The sequence below is a fragment of the Arachis ipaensis genome, chromosome B7, assembly GCF_059453495.1.
Source record: "Arachis ipaensis isolate K30076 ecotype BB chromosome B7, ASM5945349v1, whole genome shotgun sequence".
NCBI classification, from domain to species: domain Eukaryota; kingdom Viridiplantae; phylum Streptophyta; class Magnoliopsida; order Fabales; family Fabaceae; genus Arachis; species Arachis ipaensis.
The window spans coordinates 100,422,339-100,450,094 of NC_142442.1; the positions used below are offsets into that span (position 1 = coordinate 100,422,339).

Here is a 27,756-nt window from a genome sequence, read left to right on the forward strand (position 1 = left end):
TTTGAATACTTCGATTATTTCTATTGGGATTGAAATTATGACAACCAAATCCCTCTTCTAAATTTGACCCCAAGGCTTGTTGTTGGTAGGCTATACTCACAACGAGGTGATATTAAAGAGAAAAATCTTACCAATACAACATCCCTTGGTCGCAAGAGTTAGTGTGTGTCAAATTTATGGCGCCGTTGCCGGGGAATGGTTGCAATGTATGCCTCGATGTTGGTTATGTGAATATGTGAATATTGTAGATAATTTGCTCTTTCAATACTTAGCTAGAGTTTAAATTTCTTTTGCATTTGTACTATGACTTTCAAGTTTGATGACTCGGTCTCAACCGAATTCTAGCTTAGCCAATTTTGATCCCGAGATTGAAAGAACTTTGTTACACACTAGGCAAGCTAGAAGGCGGTTGGACTACACGCCTAGTACTTCGGCCTCTCTTGAGGAAAACACCGAATTACTAGTCACCGCCGAGGGTGACTTGGAGTCTGTTACTTCCTATTCTTCTGTTGACACTGCTAATACATCTTTGCATCCTACAGGTGAGCCACACATGGCGGAGCCACGCTGGATCACTTTGCATGAGCAAGGAGCTCCGGATATCATACTTCAACCGTTACAAGCAAGATATCCTATCCTTGATCCAAACTTTGAGTTGAAGAGTAGCTTGATAAATCTACTTCCTAAATATCATGGGTTTCCGGGTCAAGACCCCATCCGACATTTGAAGGATTTTCATGTCGTTTGTTCCACGGCTCGAAGGCATGGAGCCGATGAGGTAGCCATCATGGTTTTTGCCTTTCCTTTTTCTCTTGAAGCACAAGTAAAAACATGGTTTTATTCGCTACCGGATGATATTGTGACTAATTGGGATTTCCTGAGAAGAGAGTTTCTTGACAAGTTCTTCCCAACGGAGAAGACCGAATACATCCGGAAAGAGATTTCGGGCATAATGCAAAGAGACCAAGAGAGCATGTATGAGTATTGGTCTCGGTTCAAGAGGTTATTGGAGTCATGTCCACATCACGGAATGACCACTCGCTTGCTCATTAGCTACTTTACCGGAGGTCTTTGTGCGGAAGATAGAAGATTGCTTATCGCCTCTAGTGGCGGGTCCCTTTCGAAAAACAAGACGGAAGGAGAAGCTTGGGATTTGATAAAGGATGTCGCCGAATCTATGCAACACACAAGAGCAAGGAATAACCTCCTTAAGGGTGTGGTAGAACCGTCCCCTTCCGAAGCAAGTCTAACCAAGGCACTTGGGGATATGGCCACCATTCTTACACAAATTCAAAGAGATCAAAGGGAGTATTACTCCATCAAAGCCATCCAAGCCCCTCCTCCGGTTGCTCAACTTGAAGGCCCTCCTAGGATTTGTGGTTTGTGCTCTAGCACCACACATTACACCGACCAATGCCATCAAATTCAAGAGGAACATGCCCTTGTGGTAGCCAATGTGAATTACAATAACCGTCCACCATATCCTTCCCAAGGCCAGAGCAACTACCATCAAGGTAGCAATCAACAACAAGGGTGGAGAGATAATTCACAAGGAAACAATCAGAACCAAAGATGGAACAACCCTTCTTCTCACCACAATAACAACCCATCTTCATCCCAATATCACCACAATAACACCAATTACCAAGCCAACCAAAACCAAAACAATTACACCAAGTACCAAACATCACACCATAGACAACAAAACCAAACTCCTACATCTTCCAACAATCAAGTTGATGAGCTTAGAGCCCCTATGGAAAAACGAGATGAGATCAACAAGGCTCAATTTGAGGTCTTGAACACTCAGTTGGCTAACCTCACCAACATACTCTCAAAGATGAACATGTCAAACCAACCACCAACTCCCAATAACAACACCACCCAACCCTCAAGTTCATCCAACCTTCCATCCCAACCCCAACCAAACCCAAGAGGCGGTCTCAATGCCATCACTCTACGGTCGGGGACTACATTGGAGGAAATACCCCCAAGAATCATGGGAGAGATGCATGAGGAAGAGGTAGTTGTTGGAGCTCCACATAAAGAAGAGGTGGTAGACAAAAGGCATGAGGAAGAAGGAGTAAACCTCAAGGAACCCAAGAGGAAAGCCGTAATCGATGAATTAATTCCTATTCCATTTCCTTCCATGGTGAAGAAAGCAAAGAAGACACCGGAATTTGATTTAGACATGCTCCAAGTGTTCAAAAAGGTCGAGGTAACCATACCACTCCTTGACGCTATTCAACAAATCCCTAAGTATGCGAAATTTTTGAAAGACTTGTGTACACACAAGAGTAGAATAGGGGAATTGGAGACACTATCCTTGGGTAGTTCGATCTCTTCTTTGATGGAACCTATTCCAAGAAAATGTGGTGATCCTGAACCGTGCTTAGTGTCTTGTTGTATTGGTGGATACACTTTTCATGATTGTATGTGTGATCTGGGAGCTTGTGTTAGCATCATGCCGTTTTCCATCTATGTGCGGTTGAATTTAGCTCCTTTGAAGAAGTTGGCGGCGAGATTTGCCTTAGCCGATAAAAGTGTGATCACAGTAATGGGAATAGCTGAAGATGTACTTGTGGCAATTAAGGATTTGATTTTTCCGGTGGACTTTTACATCCTTGAGATACCCCCAACAGAAGGTAGAAGCTCATCTTCCGTTCTACTTGGTAGACCTTTCCTCAAAACATCCAAATTCAAGCTAGATGCTTTTACTGGTATATATTCCTTTGGAGTTGGAGACAAGACTATCAAGTTCAATTTAGAGGAAGCCATGAAACATCCTTGATGACATGTCACCAGGTCATGTTTTTATATGCTTTTTCCTTTGTTTTCAATAGGTTTTATGCACTTTCTTGAGCCATAAGCAAGCCAATTGGGTAGATTTCCATGTTTCCTTTAATTCAATCAACCATGGATGAATTAATGCAATTTCATGAGATTTTATGCTATAATTGTCATATATTATGAAAGAATAACAAACTCATGATTTTGAGCATAGCTTTGATGTGTTTGGTTGATTGATGATAGGTGAAAAGAGTTTTGAAGAAGGTTGAAGGAAGAAGGAATGGCTAGGAGCAAGAGAGAACAAAAAGTTTGAGCCAAAGTTTGCCTCAAACTTTAGCTCAAACTTTTGGAAGAGTTGAAAACACCTTAGAGGAAAAAAGCTTGAGCCAAAGTTTGCCTCAAACTTTAGCTCAAACTTTTGGAAGAATTGAAAATGCCCTGGAGGAGAAAAGCTTGCGCCAACGTTTGCCTCAAGCTTTTTGGCAAATTTTGGTTCCACACTTGCACACCCTGGAGGAAAAAGCTTGCGCCAACGTTTGCCTCAAGCTTTTTGGCAAACGTTGGCGCCACACGCCACAACAGCCTGAAGGGGTATACTTCCAACATGAATAACTTGAGCTACAGAGCTCCAAATGAGGTGATTCAAAATACAATGGAAAGTAGGAATCGAGAGCTTTCCAAGCATATATGGCACTGCATGGTGGACACTAAAATTGAGGTAGAAAACTGCCCCGAAATGTGCATAAACGAACATGGTGGCAACTTGCAGTGAGGCCAACTGACCTCTGCACCTTCGACGGAGTATAACTCGAGCTGTGGAACTCCAAATGATGCGCTTCTAATGACATTGGAAAGTAGACATTCAGGGCTTTCCAACAATGCATAATAGTATGGTGTGAACAATGTGTTTGAGTCTCCAAAAGCTGGCGTTTTCGACCACGTTTGAGGCAAACGTCGCCTCAAACGCTGCACACCAAAGCCAGCGACCTTGTCCTCTTCAAAGGAGCATAACTTGAGTTGTAGATGTCCAATTGAGGTGGATTCCAAGTGGGTTAGAAAGCTGACATTCAGAGCTTTCCAACCATATATAATAGTCTATAGTTGGCATAAAATTGGCAATGTTGACAAGAGGACAAAGTAGCGCCACAAGACATGCAAGGGAGGATCCACGTTTGAGCTAAAGTTTGACCTCAAACTTTAAGCCAAACGTGGATGACAGCAAAAAGAGCAAGCTGCTACAAAAAGCTTGAGTGAAAGTTTGCCTCAAATTTTGACTCAAACTTTTTTTGGTTCATGGTCCGGTTCAAAGCTTAAATATTTCCCAAGGTCAAGAGCAATCAACAGAGGCTATTTTCAACCCAATTCCATCAAGGCCAAAAGCCCAATTGACATCACTCAAAGGCACAAGAAACAATTTGGTTAGGAATTTCATTTTCTTTGTAATTTTCTTTTCAATTTTATTTTCATTTGTCATGTTTGTAAAAGCCTATAAAAGGGCATCATTTTCATTTTAGAAAAAGGGGCCCGAATAGAGAGAATAGAGGCTGGCTTCACTAGGGAGCATTAGAATTGGAGAGCTTTCCCTCTTCTAGTTTTTCTTTCTTTGAATTTGAATCTTGGATTGAGGGGAGAAGGAATTCTGTTTCCCTCTCGGTCTAAGATTTCTCTTGTTCTTCTTCTGAAATTTTAATTTCTCCTCTACTATAAGTTCCTTTGCTGCAAGTTTACAATTTAATTTACATTGAGCTTGATTTTGATCTTTGGTTCTCATTTCTTTTTGTTCTCATTGAATTCAATTTACTTTCAAGCAATTTAATTCTTCTGCAAGTGCTCTGCATTTTACATTTCTGTTCATGATCTGATTTACTTTTCCTGCAAGTTTAATTTTCTCTAAGCTTTGATCTATTGCTCTCTTTAATTTCCAGCACCCACTCCCCTTTACATTTAATGCAATTTACATTTCTTGCAATTTAAGTTTCAGCTATTTTACTTTCTTGTTCTTTAAGTTACTGTCCAATTTACTTTCTACACTTTAATTTTCCTTGTCATTTACTTTCTGCTGCATCAATTATCACTCAAATGTTAGCTTGACTAAACTAATCACCCACTAAAGTTGCTTGATCCATCAATCCCTGTGGGATCGACCTCACTCCCGTGAGTTTTACTACTTGATGCGACCCGGTGCACTTGCCGGTTAGTTTCGTGTGTTTGGAAAATTCGTTTTCCGCAAAAACACCATCAAGTTTTTGGCGCCGTTGCCAGGGATTGATTTAGATCAACAATGATTAAGTGGGTGAGAAGTTTAGATCAAGCATTTTTTTTGTTTTTGTTCTTTGTTTTAAACTGAAACCAAGGTGTTTGTGTTTTTACCTCACTGAGAAATTCTGTCTCTGTGACATGAATTTCAATTTTCAATGGTGTTGTGTTTTGCAAAATACAAATGGAGTTCAACTCATCTTGCAGTTAAACAAAATTTTTCAGGATATCACCCACCATCACCAACCTCTAATGGTGGCTGGGGATATCACCAAGAATTAACAGATTCTGAGCACTCCAATCCATGGAGAATTGCTTCAGAGACACAAGATGATCAAGGAAATCAGATGGGACACTTTCCAGAGACACAATATGATCCAGATTTTGATGAGTCTAACAACTACTCATATTGTGACTGGGAAAGTCAAAATCAAAGAAACCTTAGCAATCCATACTGTGATGAGTTCAACAATTCTTCAAATTGTGATTCAGAGGATCTCCTTCAAAAGTCCAGAGGAATTTTTGAAAGACAAGAACAATCCTGGAAAAGGCAAGAAGCTCTCTTCAAAAATATGAATGGAGATTTAGAGAAAATAAGGAGGAGCTTATAACCACTGAGCAAGAAAAATGAAGGCCAATTGATGGATATGAAGGAGAAAGTGGAAGAGCAAGATAAAGAGGCCACTGCATCAAGTGAACTTTCAATGAAGAATGAGGTGGTTGAAAATGAAACTGCACTTGAGGTAACAAAGGAACATTCACAACCCTCACAAACTTCCCTTGAATCTGTGATCGAAAAATATGAAGAAGAGATGAAGAAATCTTGGGAAGAACAACAAACCTCCTCCATAAAAGAACTATTAAGTCAAATATTGGGTGCAAAGAAAGGAGTGGAGGAGCATGAAAGTGAGGAAGTCATTCCAAAGAATTCACACTCAAGTGAAGCAGAAAATCACATGAAGGAAGGGCTCCTGGAACCACCAAAACAAGAGGCTCTTAATGAAGAAATCACTCCAATAATCACGCAGCAACCATGTCTTGACATCCAAGAAGTGAAGGCAATTGACAAAAGCACCAAGAAGAGGATTGTGACCAAGATACTGATGAGCGGATAATTTATACGCTTTTTGGCATTGTTTTTAATATATTTTTAGTAGAATCTAGTTACTTTTAGGGATGTTTTTAATAGATTTTATGTTAAATTCACATTTCTGGACTTTACTATGAGTTTGTGTGTTTTTCTGTGATTTTAGATATTTTCTGGCTGAAATTGAGGGACTTGAGCAAAAATCAGATTCAGAGGTTGAAGAAGGACTGCTGATGCTGTTGGATTCTGACCTCCCTGCACTCAAAGTGGATTTTCTGGAGCTACAGAACTCAAAATGGCGCGCTTCCAATTGCGTTGGAAAGTAGACATCCAGGGCTTTCCAGAAATATATAATAGTTTATACTTTGGCCAAGAATAGACGACGTAAACTGGCGTTCAACGCCAGCTCTCAGCCCAAATCTCGCGTCCAGTGCCAGAAAAGGATCCAAAACCAGAGTTGAACGCCCAAACTGGCACAAAAACTGGCGTTCAACTCCACAAATGGCCTCTGCACGTGCTACACTTAAGCTCAGCCCAAACACACACCAAGTGGGCCCCGGAAGTGGATTTATGCATCAATTACTTACTCATGTAAACCCTAGTAGCTAGTTTATTATAAATAGGACATATTACTATTGTATTAGGCATCTTTGGATTACCTTATGATCCTTTGATCACGTTTTAGGGGGCTGGCCATCTCGGCCATGCCTGGACCTTCACTTATGTATTTTTAACGGTAGAGTTTCTACACTCCATAGATTAAGGTGTGGAGCTCTGCTGTTCCTCAAAGATTAATGCAAAGTACTACTGTTTTCTATTCAATTCTTCTTATTTCGCTTCTAAGATATCCATTCGCACCCAAGAACGTGATGAAGGTGATGATTATGTGTGACGCTCATCATCCTTCTCCCTTATGAACGCGTGCCTGACAAACACTTCCGTTCTACATGAATTAAGCTAGAATGAATATCTCTTAGATCTCCTAACCAGAATCTTCGTGGCGTAAGCTAGAATGATGGCGGCATTCAAGAGAATCTGGAAGGTCTAAACCTTGTCTGTGGTATTCCGAGTAGGATTCAATGATTGAATGACTGTGACGAGCTCCTAACTCGCGATTGCAGGGCGTTAGTGACAGACGCAAAAGGATAGTAAATCCTATTTCAGTATGATCGAGAACCGACAGATGAATAGCCGTGCCGTGACAGGGTGCGTGAGCATATTATTCACTGAGAGGATAAGATGAAGCCATTGACAAGGGTGATGCCTCCAGACGATTAGCCGTGCCGTGACAGGGCATTGGATCATTTTCCCGAGAGATGACCGAAAGTAGCCATTGACAGTGGTGATGTATCACATAAAGCCAGCCATGGAAAGGAGTAAGACTGATTGGATGAAGATAGCAGGAAAGCAGAGGTTCAGAGGAACGAAAAGCATCTCCATTCGCTTATCTGAAATTCCTACCGATGAATTACATAAGTATCTCTATCCCTATTTTATTATATAATATTCGAAAACACCATTATCACTTTATATCTGCCTGACTGAGATTTACAAGGTGACCATAGCTTGCTTCATACCAACAATCTCCGTGGGATTCGACCCTTACTCACGTAAGGTATTACTTGGACGACCCAGTGCACTTGCTGGTTAGTTGTATCGAAGTTGTGACAATCATGAATTAAGATCAGAGCACCAAGCTTTGGAGCCATTACCAGGATTTGTTCGAGTCTGGAGATCACAATTTCGTGCACCAAGTTTTTGGCGCCGTTGCCGGGGATTGTTCGAGTTTGGACAACTAACGGTTCATCTTGTTGCTCAGATTAGGTAATTTTCTTTTTGTTTTCTTTTCAAAAAAATTTTTCAAAAACCTTTCAAAAATTCCTCACTTGTTTTCGAAAAAAAAAAATTTTACTAAAAATAATGTTTTCAAATATAAATTATTCTATGGCTTCAAAATTTTTAAGAATGAATTCTAGTGTTTCATGAAGCATGTTGAAGCCTATCTGGCTGTAAAGCCATACCCAAACTGCTTTGGGATTGGCTAATCACTTCAGTGGAGTCATGCCCAATCCTTCTGGATAGGGTATGTCAGGCTTGTCATGTCTGAATTACACTCATATTTTTATTAAAGCTTGGCTGGCTATTAAGCCATGCCTGACCCTTTGATTGGAGCTTTAAGACTAACATGGCAAGATTCCTGGAATTCATATTAAAAATTTTGAAATCCTTATTTTTATTTTTCACAATAATTTTCGAAAAAAAAAATAATAAATAAAAATACAAAAAAATTATAAAATCATAAAAATCAAAAATATTTTTGTGTTTCTTGTTTGAGTCTTGAGTCATGTTATAAGTTTGGTGTCAATTGCATATGCATCTTGCATTTTTTCGAAAATATCATGCATTCATAGTGTTCTTCATGATCTTCAAGTTGTTCTTGGTAAGTCTTCTTGTTTGATCTTGATGATTTTTTGTTTTGTGTCTTTTCATGTTTATCATATGCATTATTGAATTCTTAGTGCGTAAGCATTAAAGAATTCTAAGTTTGGTGTCTTGCATGTTTTCTTTGCATTAAAAATTTTTCAAAATTGTGTCTATGATGTTCATCTTGACATTCAAAGTGTTCTTGGTGTTCATCTTGACATTCATAGCATTCTTGCATGCATCACATGTTTTGATCTAAAAATTTCATGCATTGCATAATTTTCACGTTTTCATAAAAATTCAAAAAAAATCAAAAAAATATCTTCCCCTTTTTCTCTCATCAAATTCGAAAATTTGAGTTGACTTTTTCAAAAATTTTTAAAATCAAGTTGTTTCTTATGAGTCAAATCAAATTTTCAATTTGAAAATCTTATCTTTTTCAAAATCTTTTTCAAAATTCAAAATCTTTTTCAAAATTCATGATTATTTTCGAAAATTCCAAAAAAATAATTTTCAAAAACCTTTTTCTTATTTTATATCATAATTTTCGAAAATAACATAATCAATTAAAGTTTTGATTCAAAAATTTGAAGTTTGTTACTTGCTTGTTAAGAAAGATTCAAACTTTAAGTTCTAGAATCATATCTTGTGATTTCTTATGAATCAAGTCATTAATTGTGATTTTAAAAATCAAATCTTTTTCAAAAACTAATTTCTATCATATCTTTTCAAAAAAAAAATATCTTCTTATCTTATCTTTTTCAAAATTTGATTTCAAAATATCTTCTCTAACTTCCCAACTTCTTATCTTTTCAAATTTGTTTCAACTAACTAACTAACTTTTTGTTTGTTTATTAACTTTTTCAAAACTACCTAACTAACTCTCTCTCTCTAATTTTCGAAAATATCTTCCCTCTTTTTCAAAAATTTCTTTTTTATTAACTAATTATTTTTATTTTTTATTTATAAAAAAAAAAATTTTTTTCGAAAAAAATACTAACCTTTTTCAAAAACTATTTTCAAAAATCACTAACTCTTTTTCAAAAATTGTTTTTGAAAATTCACTTCCCCCTCTCATCTTCTTCTATTTGTTTATTGATATACTAACATCTTTCCATCAACTCTCCAAAAATCCGAACCCCCTCTCTCTTTGAGTTCAGATTTTCTTCCCTTCTTTTCTTCTACTAACACAAGGATCCCTATACCGTGGTGTAAAGGATCCATATTATTATTACTATTTTTTCTGTGCCATCTTCTTTGTCATATGAGCAGGAGCAAGGACAAAAACATTCTTGTTAAAGCAGATCCAGAACCTGAAAGGACTCTGAAGAAAAAAATTAAGAGAAGCTAAAATACAACAATCCAGAGATAAGGAAGATGCTTGGTGACTTCACTGCACCTAATTCCAATTTACATGGAAGAAGCATCTCCATTCCTGCCATTGGAGCAAACAACTTTGAGCTGAAACCTCAATTAGTTTCTCTGATGCAGCAAAACTGCAAGTTTCATGGACTTCCATCTGAAGATCTCTTTCAGTTCTTAACTGAATTCTTGCAGATATGTGATACTGTTAAGACTAATGGAGTAAATCCTGAAGTCTACAGGCTCATGCTTTTCCCTTTTGCTGTAAGAGACAGAGCTAGATTATGGTTGGATTCTCAACCCAAAGACAGCCTGAACTCTTGGGATAAGCTGGTCACGACTTTCTTAGCCAAGTACTTTCCTCCTCAATAGCTGAGCAAGCTTAGAGCTGATGTTCAAACCTTCAGGCAGAAAGAAGGTGAATCCCTCTATGAAGCTTGGGAAAGATACAAACAGTTGACCAAAAAGTGTCCTTCTGACATGCTTTCAGAATGGACCATCCTGGATATATTCTATGATGGTTTATCTGAGCTATCAAAGATGTCACTGGACACTTCTGCAGGTGGATCCATTCACCTAAAGAAAACGCCTGCAGAAGCTCAAGAACTCATTGACATGGTTGCTAATAACCAGTTCATGTACACTTCTGAAAGGAATCCTGTGAGTAATGGGACGCCTATGAAGAAGGGAGTTCTTGAAGTTGATACTCTGAATGCCATATTGGCTCAGAATAAAATATTGACTCAGCAAGTCAATATGATTTCTCAGAGTCTGAATGGAATGCAAGCTGCATCCAACAGTACTCAAGAGGCTTCTCCTGAAGAAGAAGCTTATGATCCTGAGAACCCTGCAATAGCAGAGGTGAACTACTTAGGTGAACCTTATGGAAACACCTATAACTCATCATGGAGAAATCATCCAAATTTCTCATGGAAGGATCAAAAGCCTCAACAAGGCTTTAACAATGGTGGAAGAAACAGGTTTAACAACAGCAAGCCTTTTCCATCATCAACTCAGCAACAGACAGAGAACTCTGACCAAAATGCTTCTAATTTAGCAAATCTAGTCTCTGATCTATCTAAAGCCACTGTAAGTTTCATGAATGAAACAAGGTCTTCCATTAGAAATCTGGAAGCACAAGTGGGCCAGCTGAGTAAAAGGATCACTGAAATCCCTCCTAGTACTCTCCCAAGCAATACAGAAGAGAATCCAAAAGGAGAGTGCAAGGCCATTGACATAAGCGCCGTGGCCGAACCTGTGAGGAGAGGAGAGGACGTGAATTCCAAGGAGGAAGACCTCCTGGGACGTCCAGTGGTCAATAAGGAGCTTCCCTCTGAGGAACCAAAGGACTCTGGGGCCCATCTAGAGACCATAGAGATCCCATTGAACCTCCTTATACCCTTCATGAGCTCTGATGAGTATTCCTCTTCTGAAGAGAATGAGGATGTTACTGAAGAGCAAACTGCCAAGTTTCTTGGTGCAATCATGAAGTTAAATGCCAAATTATTTGGCATTGATACTTGGGAAGTTGAACCTCCCTTGTTCATCAATGAACTAAGTGATCTGGATCAACTGACATTGCCTCAGAAGAGACAGGATCCTGGAAAGTTCATAATACCCTGTACCATAGGCACCATGATCTTTAAGGCTCTGTGTGACCTTGGTTCAGGAACAAAACCTCATGCCCCTATCTGTAATAGAGAAACTGAGAATCTATGGGGTGCAAGCTGCTAAAATCTCATTAGAGATGGCAGACAGCTCAAGAAAACAGGCTTATGGACAAGTAGAGGACGTGTTAGTAAAGGTTGAAGGCCTTTACATCCCTGCTGATTTCATAGTCCTGGATACTGGAAAGGAAGAGGATGAATCTATCATCCTAGGAAGACCTTTCCTGGCCACAGCAAGAGCTGTGATTGATGTTGACAGAGGTGAAATATTCCTTCAATGGAATGAGAACTCCCTTGTGTTTAAAACTCAAGGATCTCCCTCTGCAACCATGGAGAGGAAGCAGAAAAAGCTTCTCTCCAAGCAGAGTCAACCAGAGCCCCCACAGTCAAACTCTAAGTTTGGTGTTGGGAGGCCACAACCAAACTCTAAGTTTGGTGTTGAACTCCCATATCCAAACTCTAAGTTTGGTGTTGGAGAGTCTCAACAAAGCTCTGCACATCTGTGAGGCTCCATGAGAGCCCACTGTCAAGCTATTGACATTAAAGAAGCGCTTGTTGGGAGGCAACCCAATGTTTATTTATCTAACTATATTTTTCTTAGTTATGTGTCTTTATAGGTTCATGATCATGAGGAGTCATAAAATAAATATAAAAATTGAAAACGGAATCAAAAACAGCAGAAGAAAAATCACACCCTGGAGGAGCATCTGTCTGGCGTTCAAACGCCAGAACAGAGCATAGTTCTGGCGCTGAACGCCCAGAATGGGAGCATCCTGGCGCTGAACGCCCAGAACAAGCATGGTTCTGGCGTTCAACGCCAGAAATGGCAGCAAAGGGGCGTTGAACGCCCAAAATGGGCACCAACCTGGCGCTGAACGCCCAGAGTTGTGTGCAAGGGCATTTTACATGCCTAAATTGGTGCAGGGATGTAAATGCCTTGACACCTCAGGATCTGTGGACCCCACAGGATCATCTTAGGATCTGTGGACCCCACAGGATCCCCACCTACCTCATCATCTCTCTTTCCATTCATGATCATCCCTTCTTTTTTTCCATTTACCACTCACATCCATACACCCACTACCTTTAAAAATTCAACATCTCTCTCCCACCCAATCCCACCCATATGGCCGAATACACACTCCCATCCATCTCCTCCATATCTTCTTCTTATTCTTCTATTCTTTCTTCTTTTGCTCGAGGGCGAGCAACATTCTAAGTTTGGTGTGGTAAAAGCATAGCTTTTTTGTTTTTCCATAACCATTGATGGCACCTAAGGCCAGAGAAACCTCTAGAAAGAGGAAAGGGAAGACAAAAGCTTCCATCAAGGGTCTATAGCTCAGTGGTAGAACATTTGACTGCAAATCAAGAGATCCCTGAGATACCTCAAGGGATACATTTTCTTCCACACAATTATTGGAAGCAACTAAGGGTGGAACATCAAGAGCACTCCATCATCCATCATGAAATCAGAGAAGATCTAAAAGCACTGAAGGAGGAGCAACAAAGGCAAGGAAGAGACATAGAAGAGCTCAAGGACATCATTGATTCCTCAAGAAGGAAATGCCACCATCACTAAGGTGGATTCATTCCTTGTTCTTAATTCTTCTGCTTTTCGTTTTCTATGTTATGTGCTTATCTATGTTGGTGTCTTCATTACATGATCATTAGTAGTAATAACTATGTCTTAAAGCTATGAATGTCCTATGAATCCATCACCTCTCTTAAATGAAAAATGTTTTAATTCAAAAGAACAAGAAGTACATGAGTTTCGAATTTATCCTTGAACTTAGCTTAATTATATTGATGTGGTGACAATGCTTCTTGTTTTCTGAATGTATGCTTGAACAGTGCATATGTCTTTTGAAGTTGTTGTTTAAGAATGTTAAATATGTTGGCTCTTGAAAGAATGATGACTAGGAGACATGTTATTTGATAATCTGAAAAATCATAAAAATGATTCTTGAAGCAAGAAAAAGCAGCAAAAAAATAAAGCTTGCAGAAAAAAAAAAAGAAGAAAAAAAAAAATTAGGCGAAAAAAAAATAGAAAGAAAAAGAAAAAGCAAGCAGAAAAAGCCAAAAGCTCTTAAAACCAAGAGGCAAGAGCAAAAAGCCAATAACCCGTAAAACCAAAAGGCAAGGGCAAATAAAAAGGATCCCAAGGCTTTGAGCATCAGTGGATAGGAGGACCTAAAGGAATAAAATTCTGGTCTAAGCGGCTAAACCAAGTTGTCCCTAACCATGTGCTTGTGGCGTGTAGGTGTCAAGTGAAAACTTGAGACTGAGCGGTTAAAGTCAAGGTCCAAAGCAAAAAAAGAGTGTGCTTAAGAACCCTGGACACCTCTAATTGGGGACTTTAGCAAAGCTGAGTCACAATCTGAAAAGGTTCACCCAATTATGTGTCTGTGGCATTTATGTATCCGGTGGTAATACTGGAAAACAAATTGCTTAGGGCCACGGCCAAGACTCATAAAGAAGCTGTGTTCAAAAATCATCATACTGAACTAGGAGAGTCAATAACACTATTCGAAATCTGAAGTTCCTATAGATGCCAATCATTCTAAACGTCAATGGATAAAGTGAGATGCCAAAACTATTCAAGAGGCAAAAAGCTATAAGTCCCGCTCATATGATTGCAGCTATGTTTCATTGATAGTTTGGAATTTTTAGTATATTCTATTCTTTTTATCCTATTTTGATTTTCAGTTGTTTGGGGACAAGCAACAATTTAAGTTTGGTGTTGTGATGAGCGGATAATTTATACGCTTTTTGGCATTGTTTTTAGTATGTTTTTAGTAGGATCTAGTCACTTTTAGGGATGTTTTCATTAGTTTTTATGTTAAATTCACATTTCTGGACTTTACTATGAGTTTGTGTGTTTTTCTGTGATTTCAGGTATTTTCTGACTGAAATTGAGGGACTTGAGCAGAAATCAGATTCAGAGGTTGAAAAAGCACTGCTGATGCTGTTGGATTCTGACCTCCCTGCACTCAAAGTGGATTTTCTGGAGCTACAGAACTCGACATGGCGCGCTTCCAATTGCGTTGGAAAGTAGACCACCAGGGCTTTCCAGCAATATATAATAGTCCATACTTTGGCCAAGAATTGACGACGTAAACTGGCGTTCAACGCCAGCCTTCTGCCCAAATCTGGCGTCTAGCGCCAGAAAAGGATCCAGAACCAGAGTTGAACGCCCAAACTAGCACAGAAACTGGCGTTCAACTCCACAAATGGCCTTTGCACGTGCAACACTCAAGCTCAGCCCAAACACACACCAAGTGGGCCCAGGAAGTGGATTTATGCATCAATTACTTACTCATGTAAACCCTAGTAGCTAGTTTATTATAAATAGGACCTTTTACTAGTCTTTTTGACAATCTTTGGTCTCACTTTTAATCCATTGTTCATCTTAGGAGACTATTGATCTCGTTTAGGGGGCTGGCCATCTCGGCCATGCCTGGACCTTCACTTATGTATTTTCATACGGTAGAGTTTCTACACTCCATAGATTAAGGTGTGGAGCTCTGCTGTTCCTCAAAGATTAATGCAAAGTACTACTGTTTTCTATTCAATTCTTCTTATTTCGCTTCTAAGATATCCATTCGCACCCAAGAACGTGATGAAGGTGATGATTATGTGTGACGCTCATCATCCTTCTCCCTTATGAACGCGTGCCTGACAAACACTTCTGTTCTACATGAATTGAGCTAGAATGAATATCTCTTAGATCTCCTAACCAGAATCTTCGTGGCGTAAGCTAGAATGATGGCGGCATTCAAGAGAATCCGGAAAGTCTAAACCTTGTCTGTGGTATTCCGAGTAGGATTCAATGATTGAATGACTGTGACGAGCTCCGAACTCGCGATTGCAGGGCGTTAGTGACAGACGCAAAAGGATAGTAAATCCTATTCCAGCATGATCGAGAACCGACAGATGAATAGCCGTGCCGTGACAGGGTGCGTGAGCATATTATTCACTGAGAGGATAAGATGAAGCCATTGACAAAGGTGATGCCTCCAGACGATTAGCCGTGCCGTGACAGGGCATTGGATCATTTTCCCGAGAGATGACCGAAAGTAGCTGTTGACAATGGTGATGTATCACATAAAGCCAGCCATGGAAAGGAGTAAGGCTGATTGGATGAAGATAGCAGGAAAGCAGAGGTTTAGAGGAACGAAAAGCATCTCCATTCGCTTATCTGAAATTCCTACCAATGAATTACATAAGTATCTCTATCCCTATTTTATTATATTAAATTCGAAAACACCATTATCACTTTATATCTGCCTGACTGAGATTTACAAGGTGACCATAGCTTGCTTCATACCAACAATCTCCGTGGGATTCGACCCTTACTCACGTAAGGTATTACTTGGACGACCCAGTGCACTTGCTGGTTAGTTGTATCGAAGTTGTGACAATTATGTATTAAGATCAAAGCACCAAGCTTTGGAGCCATTACCAGGGATTGTTCGAGCCTGGACATCACAATTTCGTGCACCAAGTTTTTGGCGCCGTTGCCAGGGATTGTTTGAGTTTGGACAACTGACGGTTCATCTTGTTGCTCAGATTGGGTAACTTTCTTTTCGTTCTCTTTTCAAAAATCTTTCAAAAATATTTTCAAAAAAATTTCTCTTGTTTTCGAAAAAAATAAAAATGTTTTCAAAAATTTATTCAAAATTTTTAAGAATGAATTCTAGTGTTTCATGAAGCATGTGAAGCCTGGCTGGCTGTAAAGCCATGTCTAAATTCATTTGGACTGAGGCTTGCAATTTGTTATCAAAAGCAACTTAATTGTTGCTCATCCACCTGCTGCTGATCCATGATCACCTGCTGAAGCTTGGCTGGCCATTGGCCATGTCTAGTGTTTTGGACCGGAGCTTTCTTTGAAAGCTTGGCTGGCTAGTGAGCCATGTCTAATTCTTGGACTGAAGCTTTAGACTAACATGGCAAGATTCCTGGAATTCATATTAAAAATTTTTGGAATCCTTATTTTTCCTTTTAATATGCGAAAAATATAAAATAAAAATCCAAAAAAATTAGAAAATCATAAAAATCAAAAATATTTTGTGTTTCTTATTTGAGTCTTGAGTCATATCATAAGTTTGGTGTCACTTGCATAAGCATCTTGCATTTTTTTCGAAAATATCATGCATCCATAGTGTTCTTCATGATCTTCAAGTTGTTCTTGGTAAGTCTTCTTGTTTGATCTTGATGATTTTTTGTTTTGTGTCTTTTCATGTTTATCATATGCATTCTTGAATTCTTAGTGCGTAAGCATTAAAGAATTCTAAGTTTGGTGTCTTGCATGATTTCTTTGCATTAAAAATTTTTCAAAATTGTGTCTATGATGTTCATCTTGACATTCATAGTGTTCTTGGTGTTCATCTTGACATTCATAGCATTCTTGCATGCATTCATTGTTTTGATCTAAAAATTTCATGCATTGCATAATTTTCATGTTTTTCATAAAAATTTCAAAAATCAAAAAAATATCTTTCCCTTTTTCTCTCATCAAATTCGAAAATTTGGATTGACTTTTTCAAAAATTTTTAAAATCAAGTTGTTTCTTATGAGTCAAATCAAATTTTCAATTTGAAAATCTTATCTTTTTCAAAATCTTTTTCAAAAATCAAATCTTTTTCAAAATTCTTAGTTATTTTCGAAAATTCAAAAAATATTTTTCAAAAATCTTTTTCTTAATTTTTTCACAAATTTTCGAAAATAACATAAACAATTAATGTTTTGATTCAAAAATTTGAAGTTTGTTACTTGCTTGTTAAGAAAGATTCAAACTTTAAGTTCTAGAATCATATCTTGTGATTTCTCATGAATCAAGTCATTAATTGTGATTTTAAAAATCAAATCTTTTTCAAAACTAATTTCAATCATATCTTTTCAAAAATATCTTCTTATCTTATCTTTTTCAAAAATATCTTTTCAAAATATCTTTTCTAACTTCCTAACTTCCTATCTTTTCAAAGTTTGTTTCAACTAACTAACTAACTTTTTGTTTGTTTCTTAACTTTTTCAAAACCACCTAACTAATTCTCCCTTTCTAATTTTCGAAAATATCTCCCCCTTTTTCAAAAATTTCTTTTTAATTAACTAATTATTTTTATTTTTATTTTTGATTTCAAAAATTTTCGAAAAAAAAAAAAATACTAACATTTTCAAAAACCATTTTTCAAAAATCACTAACTCTTTTTCAAAATAATTTTCGAAAATTATCCCTCCCCCATCCTATTCTATTTATTCATTCATATCCTAACATCTCATCTCACATCTCTTCCATCCGTACAGTTGTGTTTCTTCCTTTACATCACATTCTTTGTCTCCCCCTCTTTTCTTCCACTCACAAAGGGATCCCTATGCTGTGGTATAAAGGATCTCTATTATTATTATTATTTTTCTGTGCCTTCTTCTTTGTCATATGAGCAGGAGCAACGACAAGAACATTCTTGTGGAAGCAGATCCAGAACCTGAAAGGACTCTGAAGAGAAAATTAAGAGAAGCTAAAATACAACAATCCAGAGATAACCTTTCAGAAATTTTCGAACAGGCAGAGGAGATGGCAGCCGAAAATAATGATAATGTAAGGAAGATGCTTGGTGACTTTACTGCACCTAATTCCAATTTACATGGAAGAAGCATCTCCATTCCTGCCATTGGAGCAAACAACTTTGAGCTGAAACCTCAATTAGTTTCTCTAATGCAGCAGAACTACAAGTTTCATGGACTTCCATCTGAAGATCCTTTTCAGTTCTTAACTGAATTCTTGCAGATATGTGATACTGTTAAGACTAATGGAGTAGATCCTGAAGTCTACAGGCTCATGCTTTTCCCTTTTGCTGTAAGAGACAGAGCTAGATTATGGTTGGATTCTCAACCCAAAGACAGCCTGAACTCTTGGGATAAGCTGGTCACGGCTTTCTTAGCCAAGTACTTTCCTCCTCAAAAGCTGAGCAAGCTTAGAGCTGATGTTCAAACCTTCAGACAGAAAGAAGGTGAATCCCTCTATGAAGCTTGGGAAAGATACAAACAGTTGACCAAAAAGTGTCCTTCTGACATGCTTTCAGAATGGACCATCCTGGATATATTCTATGATGGTTTATCTGAGCTATCAAAGATGTCACTGGACACTTCTGCAGGTGGATCCATTCACCTAAAGAAAACGCCTGCAGAAGCTCAAGAACTCATTGACATGGTTGCTAATAACCAGTTCATGTACACTTCTGAAAGGAATCATGTGAGCAATGGGACGCCTATGAAGAAGGGAGTTCTTGAAGTTGATACTCTGAATGCCATATTGGCTCAGAACAAAATATTGACTCAGCAAGTCAATATGATTTCTCAGAGTCTGCATGGAATGCAAGCTGCATCCAACAGTACTCAAGAGGCATCTTCTGAAGAAGAAGCCTATGATCCTGAGAACCCTGCAATAGCAGAGGTGAATTACTTAGGTGAACCTTATGGAAACACCTATAACTCAACATGGAGAAATCATCCAAATTTCTCATGGAAGGATCAAAAGCCCCAACAAGGCTTTAATAATGGTGGAAGAAACAGGTTTAGCAATAGCAAGCCTTTTCCATCATCAATTCAGCAACAGACAGAGAACTCTGAACAAAATGCTTCTAATTTAGCAAATCTAGTCTCTGATCTATCTAAGGCCACTGTAAGTTTCATGAATGAAACAAGGTCTTCCATTAGAAATCTGGAAGCACAAGTGGGCCAGTTGAGTAAAAGGATCACTGAAATCCCTCCTAGTACTCTCCCAAGCAATACAGAAGAGAACCCAAAAGGAGAGTGCAAGGCCATTGACATAAGCGCCATGGCCGAACCTCTGAGGAGAGGAGAGGACGTGAATCCCAAGGAGGAGGACCTCCTGGGACGTCCAGTGATCAATAAGGAGCTTCCCTCTGAGGAACCAAAGGACTCTGAGGCTCATCTAGAGACCATAGAGATTCCATTGAACCCCCTTATGCCCTTCATGAGCTCTGATGAGTATTCCTCCTCTGAAGAGAATGAGGATGTCACTGAAGAGCAAACTGCCAAGTTTCTTGGTGCAATCATGAAGCTGAACGCCAAATTGTTTGGCATTGATGCTTGGGAAGTTGAACCTCCCTTGTTCATCAATGAACTAAGTGATCTGGATCAACTGACATTGCCTCAGAAGAGACAGGATCCTGGAAAGTTCATAATACCCTGTACCATAGGCACCATGATCTTTAAGGCTCTGTGTGACCTTGGTTCAGGAATAAACCTCATGCCCCTCTCTGTAATAGAGAAACTGGGAATCTATGGGGTACAAGCTGCTAAAATCTCACTAGAGATGGCAGACAGCTCAAGAAGACAGGCTTATGGACAAGTAGAAGATGTATTAGTAAAGGTTGAGGGCCTTTACATACCTACTGATTTCATAGTCCTGGATACTGGAAAGGAAGAGGATGAATCCATCATCCTAGTAAGACCTTTCCTGGCCACAGCAAGAGCTGTGATTGATGTTGACAGAGGTGAAATAGTCCTTCAATGGAATGAGAACTCCCTTGTATTCAAAACTCAAGGATCTCCCTCTGCAACCATGGAGAGGAAGCTTGAAAAGCTTCTCTCAAAGCAGAGTCAACCAGAGCCCCTACAGTCAAACTCTAAGTTTGGTGTTGGGAAGCCACAACCAAACTCTAAGTTTGGTGTTGAACTCCCATATCCAAACTCTAAGTTTGGTGTTGGGAAGCCACAACCAAACTCTAAGTTTGGTGTTGAACTCCCATATCCAAACTCTAAGTTTGGTGTTGGAGAGTCTCAACAAAGCTCTGCACATCTTTGAGGCTCCATGAGAGCCCACTGTCAAGCTATTGACATTAAAGAAGCGCTTGTTGGGAGGCAACCCAATGTTTATCTAATTCTTATTTTTATTATTTTTCATGTTTTCTTAGGTTCATGATCATGTGGAGTCACAAAATAAATATAAAAATTGAAAACGGAATCAAAAACAGCAGAAGAAAAATCACACCCTGGAGGAGCATCTGTCTGGCGTTCAGCGCCAGAACAGAGCATGGTTCTGGCGCTGAACGCCCAAAATGGGCAGCTTCTGGGCGCTGAACGCCAGAACAGGCATGGTTCTGGCGTTCAACGCCAGAAATGGCACACAGATGGGCGTTGAACGCCCAAAATGGCCACCAACCTGGCGCTGAACGCCCAGAGTTGGATACAAAGGCATTTTTACATGCCTAATGGGTGCAGGGATGTAAATCCTTGAACACCTCAGGATCTGTGGACCCCACAAGATCCACTCAGGATCTGTGGACCCCACAGGATCCACTTAGGATCTGTGGACCCCACAGGATCCCCACCTACCTCCACTCACTTCTTCTCACCACTCTCTTTCACACAACCCCATAAACACTCTTACCCAAAAACCCCTCACCAATCACCTCAATCTCTCTTTCCCACTAAACCTTTACCACTCACATCCATCTCCTCTTCCCCATAAACCTACCTCATAAACTCCACCTACCTTCAAAATTCAAAACCAATTTCCCACCCAAACCCACCCATATGGCCGAACCTTAACCCCCCTCCCTTCCCTATATAAAGACCTCCATTCTTCATCAAATTCACACAACACACCCCTCTATACCCTTCTTGGCCGAAACACATCTCCCTCTCCCTCTCCATATTTCTTCTTCTTCTTCTTCTATTCTTTTGTTTATTGCTCGAGGGCGAGCAATATTCTAAGTTTGGTGTGGTAAAAGCATAGCTTTTTTGTTTTTCCATTACCATTGATGGCACCCAAGACCGGAGAATCCTCTAGAAGAGGGAAAGGGAAGACAAAAGCTTCCACATCCGAGTCATGGGAGATTGAAAGATTCATCTCCAAAGCCCATCAAGACCACTTCTATGATGTTGTGGCCAAGAAGAAGGTGATCCCTGAGGTCCCCTTCAAACTCAAAAGAAATGAGTATCCGGAGATCCGACATGAAATTCAAAGAAGAGGTTGGGAAGTTCTAACAAATCCCATCCAACAAGTCGGCATCCTAATGGTTCAAGAGTTCTATGCCAATGCATGGATCACCAAGAACCATGATCAAAGTAAGAACCCGGACCCAAAGAACTATGTTACAATGGTTCGGGGGAAATACTTAGATTTTAGTCCGGAAAATGTGAGGTTGGCGTTCAACTTGCCATACATGGAAGAAAACGCATGCCCCTACACAAGGAGAGTCAACTTTGATCAAAGGTTGGACCAAGTCCTTATGGACATATGTGTAGAAGGAGCTCAATGGAAGATTGACTCCAAAGGCAAGCCGGTTCAACTAAGAAGATTGGACCTCAAGCCTATAGCTAGAGGATGGTTGGAGTTTATTCAATGCTCAATCATTCCCACTAGCAACCGGTCTGAAGTTACTATAGACCGGGCCATCATGATCCATAGCATCATGATTGGAGAAGAGGTGGAAGTTCATGAGATTATACCTCAAGAACTCTACAAGGTGGCTGACAAGTCTTCCACTATGGCAAGGTTAGCCTTTCCTCACCTCATCTGCCACCTATGCAATTCGGCTGGGATTGACATAGAGGGAGATATCCTCATTAAAGAGGAAAAGCCCATCACTAAGAAAAAGATGGAGTAAGCAAGAGAGCCCACTCATGAAGCTCAAGAGGCGTATGAAGCTCATCACCATGAGATTCCGGAAATGCCTCAAATGCACTTTCCTCCACAAAACTATTGGGAGCACATCAACACCTCCCTAGAAGAATTGAGTTCCAATATGGGACAACTAAGGGTGGAACATCAAGAGCACTCCATCATGCTCCATGAAATAAGAGAAGATCAAAAAGCAATGAGGGAGGAGCAACAAAGACAAGGAAGAGACATAGAAGAGCTCAAGGACATCATTGGTTCCTCAAGAAGGAAACGCCACCATCACTAAGGTGGATTCATTCCTTGTTCTTGCTTTCTCTGTTTTTCGTTTTCTATATTATGTGCTTATCTGTGTTTGTGCCTTCATTACATGATCATTAGTAGTTAGTAACTTTGTCTTAAAGATATGAATGTCCTATGAATCCATCACCTCTCTTAAAAGAAAAATGTTTTAATTCAAAAGAACAAGAAGTACATGAGTTTCGAATTTATCCTTGAACTTAGCTTAATTATATTGATGTGGTGACAATGCTTCTTGTTTTCTGAATGTATGCTTGAACAGTGGATATGTCTTTTGAAGTTGTTGTTTAAGATTGTTAAATATGTTGGCTCTTGAAAGAATGATGACTAGGAGACATGTTATTTGATAATCTGAAAAATCATAAAAATGATTCTTGAAGCAAGAAAAAGCAGCAAAGAACAAAGCTTGCAAAAAAAAAAAATAGCAAAAAAAAATAGAAAGAAAAAGAAAAAGCAAGCAGAAAAAGCCAATAACCCTTAAAACCAAAAGGCAAGGGCAAATAAAAAGGATCCCAAGGCTTTGAGCATCAGTGGATAGGAGGGCCTAAAGGAATAAAATCCTGGTCTAAGCGGCTACACCAAGCTGTCCCTAACCATGTGCTTGTGGCGTGTAGGTGTCAAGTGAAAACTTGAGACTGAGCGGTTAAAGTCAAGGTCCAAAGCAAAAGAAGAGTGTGCTTAAGAACCCTGGACACCTCTAATTGGGGACTTTAGCAAAGCTGAGTCACAATCTGAAAAGGTTCACCCAATTATGTGTCTGTGGCATTTATGTATCCGGTGGTAATACTGGAAAACAAAGTGCTTAGGGCCACGGCCAAGACTCATAAAATAGCTGTGTTCAAGAATCATCATACTGAACTAGGAGAATCAATAACACTATCTGAACTCTGAGTTCCTATAGATGCCAATCATTCTGAACCTCAATGGATAAAGTGAGATGCCAAAACTATTCAAGAGGGAAAAAGCTATAAGTCCCGCTCATATGATTGGAGCTATGTTTCATTGATAATTTGGAATTTATAGTATATTTTCTTCTTTTTATCCTATTTGATTTTCAGTTGCTTGGGGACAAGCAACAATTTAAGTTTGGTGTTGTGATGAGCGGATAATTTATACGCTTTTTGACATTGTTTTTAGTATGTTTTTAGTAGGATCTAGTCACTTTTAGGGATGTTTTCATTAGTTTTTATGTTAAATTCACATTTCTGGACTTTACTATGAGTTTGTGTGTTTTTCTGTGATTTCAGGTATTTTCTGACTGAAATTGAGGGACTTGAGCAGAAATCAGATTCAGAGGTTGAAAAAGGACTGCTGATGCTGTTGGATTCTGACCTCCCTGCACTCAAAGTGGATTTTCTGGAGCTACAGAACTCGAAATTGCGCGCTTCCAATTGCGTTGGAAAGTAGACGACCAGGGCTTTCCAGCAATATATAATAGTCCATACTTTGGCCAAGAATTGACGATGTAAACTGGCGTTCAATGCCAGCCTTCTGCCCAAATCTGGCGTCCAGCGCCAGAAAAGGATCCAAAACCAGAGTTGAATGCCCAAACTGGCACAGAAACTGGCGTTCAACTCCACAAATGGCCTCTGCACGTGCAACACTCAAGCTCAGCCCAAACAGACACCAAGTGGGCCCAGGAAGTAGATTTATGCATCAATTACTTACTCATGTAAACCCTAGTAGCTAGTTTATTATAAATAGGACCTTTTACTAGTCTTTTTGACAATCTTTGGTCTCAGTTTTAATCCATTGTTCATCTTAGGAGACTATTGATCTCGTTTAGGGGGCTGGCCATCTCGGCCATGCCTGGACCTTCACTTATGTATTTTCATACGGTAGAGTTTCTACACTCCATAGATTAAGGTGTGGAGCTCTGCTGTTCCTCAAAGATTAATGCAAAGTACTACTGTTTTCTATTCAATTCTTCTTATTTCGCTTCTAAGATATCCATTCGCACCCAAGAACGTGATGAAGGTGATGATTATGTGTGACACTCATCATCCTTCTCCCTTATGAACGCGTGCCTGACAAACACTTCTGTTCTACATGAATTGAGCTAGAATGAATATCTCTTAGATCTCCTAACCATAATCTTCGTGGCGTAAGCTAGAATGATGGCGGCATTCAAGAGAATCCGGAAAGTCTAAACCTTGTCTGTGGTATTCCGAGTAGGATTCAATGATTGAATGACTGTGACGAGCTCCGTACTCGCGATTGCAGGGCGTTAGTGACAGACGCAAAAGGATAGTAAATCCTATTCCAGCATGATCGAGAACCGACAGATGAATAGCCGTGCCGTGACAGAGTGCGTGAGCATATTATTCACTGAGAGGATAAGATGAAGCCATTGACAAAGGTGATGCCTCCAGACGATTAGCCGTGCCGTGACAGGGCATTGGATCATTTTCCCGAGGGATGACCGAAAGTAGCCGTTGACAATGGTGATGTATCACATAAAGCCAGCCATGGAAAGGAGTAAGGCTGATTGGATGAAGATAGCAGGAAAGCAGAGGTTTAGAGGAACGAAAAGCATCTCCATTCGCTTATCTGAAATTCCTACCAATGAATTACATAAGTATCTCTATCCCTATTTTATTATATTAAATTCGAAAACACCATTATCACTTTATATCTGCCTGACTGAGATATACAAGGTGACCATAGCTTGCTTCATACCAACAATCTCCGTGGGATTCGACCCTTACTCACGTAAGGTATTACTTGGACGACCCAGTGCACTTGCTGGTTAGTTGTATCGAAGTTGTGACAATTATGTATTAACATCAAAGCACCAAGCTTTGGAGCCATTACCAGGGATTGTTCGAGCCTGGACATCACAATTTCGTGCACCACGCCTACTCCAAAAAGATGTGGATTTTGAGTTTGACAGTGACTGTGTAAAAGCTTTTGAAGAGTTGAGGAAAATTCTCACCATAGCACCGATTGTGCGAAGCCCCAACTGGACGTTGCCGTTTGAGATAATGTGCGATGCGTCAAACTATGCTGTGGGTGCCGCGCTTGCACAACGTGAGGGTAAACTTCCTTATGTCATTGCTTACTCTTCTAAGACACTAGATGCCGCACAATCCAACTATACCACTACCGAGAAAGAACTCTTAGCCATTGTTCATGCCTTAGATAAATTCAGATCTTATTTGCTAGGTTCAAAGATAGTGGTATACACGGATCATGCAGCTTTGAAGTATTTATTGACAAAGAATGAGTCAAAGCCTAGACTCATACGTTGGATTCTGCTTTTGAAAGAAATTGACATTGAGATTAGGGACCGGAGTGGATCTCAAAACCTGGTTGCGGATCACTTAAGCTGCATTGAGAATTTAAAAACTGATCCATTTCCGATCAATGACTCATTCCCATTGGAAAGTTTGCATGCTGTGTCAGCTAGTTTTCCTTGGTTTGCCCCAATGGCAAACTACTTGGTTGCAAAAATCTTCCCTCCCAACTTTTTGAAAAATCAAAGGGACAAGTTGAGGAGTGATTCCAAATACTACATTTGGGATGACCCTCACTTGTGGAAGAGAGGTGTAGACCAAGTAATCAAAAGATGTGTCCCGGAATCCGAATTTCAACCAATTCTGGAAGCTTGTCATTCGTCCGACTGTGGTGGCCACTTTGGCCCACAAAGGACCGCTAAAAAGGTGTTGGATTGCAGATTCTGGTGGCCAACCTTATTCAAGGATGCTAACCGACTATGTGTATCTTGTCATCAGTGTCAAAAGTCAGGAAACACATCCCAAAGGGATGAAATGCCTCAACAACCTATGTTGTTCTGTGAGATATTTGATGTGTGGGGCATTGACTTTATGGGACCGTTTCCTAACTCTAGTGGGTATCTGTACATTCAGTTAGCGGTTGACTACGTGTCAAAGTGGGTGGAGGCCGTACCTACCCACCTTGACAACGCCAACACCGTTGTTTCTTTCATTAGGAATCACATTGTATGCCGTTATGGGTCGCCACGAGCAATCGTGAGCGACCAAGTATCCCACTTTTGTAACAGGAAGGTAGAAGCATTGCTCAAGCACTATGGAGTATCGCATAAGGTTGCCACTGCTTATCATCCGCAAACAAATAGGCAAGCGGAAGTTTCCAACCGGGAAATCAAAAGAATCTTGGAAAAAGTGGTCAATCCACAAAGAAAGGATTGGAGCTTCCGGCTAGGAGATGCACTATGGGCTTATAGAACAGCCTACAAGACTCCGATAGGAATGAGTCCCTTTCGGATCGTCTATGGCAAGGCATGCCACCTTCCGGTGGAGATTGAGCATCGAGCATACTGGGCGGTAAAGCAGTGCAACATGGATTTGGCCAAGGCGGGTAAAGCTAGGAAGTTACAATTAGAAGAGCTTGAGTGTTTGAGGAACGAGTCATATGAGAATGCCCGAATTTATAAAGAGAAGACTAAGGCATTCCATGACCATCACATTCGGAAGAAGGACTTTAAAGAAGGAGATGAAGTCCTCCTCTACAACTCAAGGCTCCGATTTATGCCTGGCAAGCTCCGTTCTAGGTGGGAAGGACCTTTTAAGGTGAAAGAAATGAAGCCCTACGGAGTGGTGGAATTGTTTGATCCCAAAGGTGAAGCAACTTTCAAGGTGAATGGGCATAGGGTGAAGAAATATCATGGTTGCAAACCTCCAAGGGAGCTAGAGGTGTACATATTGGAGGATGCACCAAGTGGAGATGAAGCTTAAGAAGAGGACCGTCCAACTTAAGGACGTAAAAGAAAAGTGCTTGGTGGGAGGCACCCCACCGTGGTAAGATCTTCCCTGTTTATACCATCTTGTAGTATCTTTAGTTCTTTGACTTTTATGCTCTTTTGATGATTGGTTGAGTGCTTAGGGATGCTAGCTTTGTTGGTTCTGTTAGATAGGTAGAATGTTCTTTTAGATAGGTTATGAAAGAAATAAAGAAAACACAAAATTTTTCTTTAAAAAAGAGTACCGACGTGCAAGCGCACAGTGCGCGCACGCGCCGGTTGCGAATCCCCCTTTTGAGGCCAAAAACCCGAGAGTTGGGCCAACTTTGTGCCCAACTCACGCCAGGCACCCACGCGTTCGCGTACATGCCGCCTGCGCGCAACATTGCCAGTTGACCATCGATGCTCACGCGCACAGTGCGTGCGCGCGCCGATGGGGCTGTGTGGAATCTCTGGTACATTTTCCAGAGAGTTGTGCCACAATTGGGCCAACTTTGTGCCG

General features: G+C 39.9%; 2 non-coding genes across 2 annotated transcripts; both read right to left on the minus strand.

Annotated features, from left to right (window-relative positions):
- Window positions 1-10,297: 10,297 nt before the first annotated feature.
- LOC148553519 (small nucleolar RNA R71) lies at window positions 10,298-10,405 on the minus strand. The gene has a single exon (XR_015893598.1). It is a non-coding gene; the product is annotated as a small nucleolar RNA R71 (small nucleolar RNA).
- Window positions 10,406-18,553: 8,148 nt separating this feature from the next.
- Window positions 18,554-18,661, minus strand: LOC148553520 (small nucleolar RNA R71). Its single transcript, XR_015893220.1, has one exon. It is a non-coding gene; the product is annotated as a small nucleolar RNA R71 (small nucleolar RNA).
- Window positions 18,662-27,756: the final 9,095 nt, after the last annotated feature.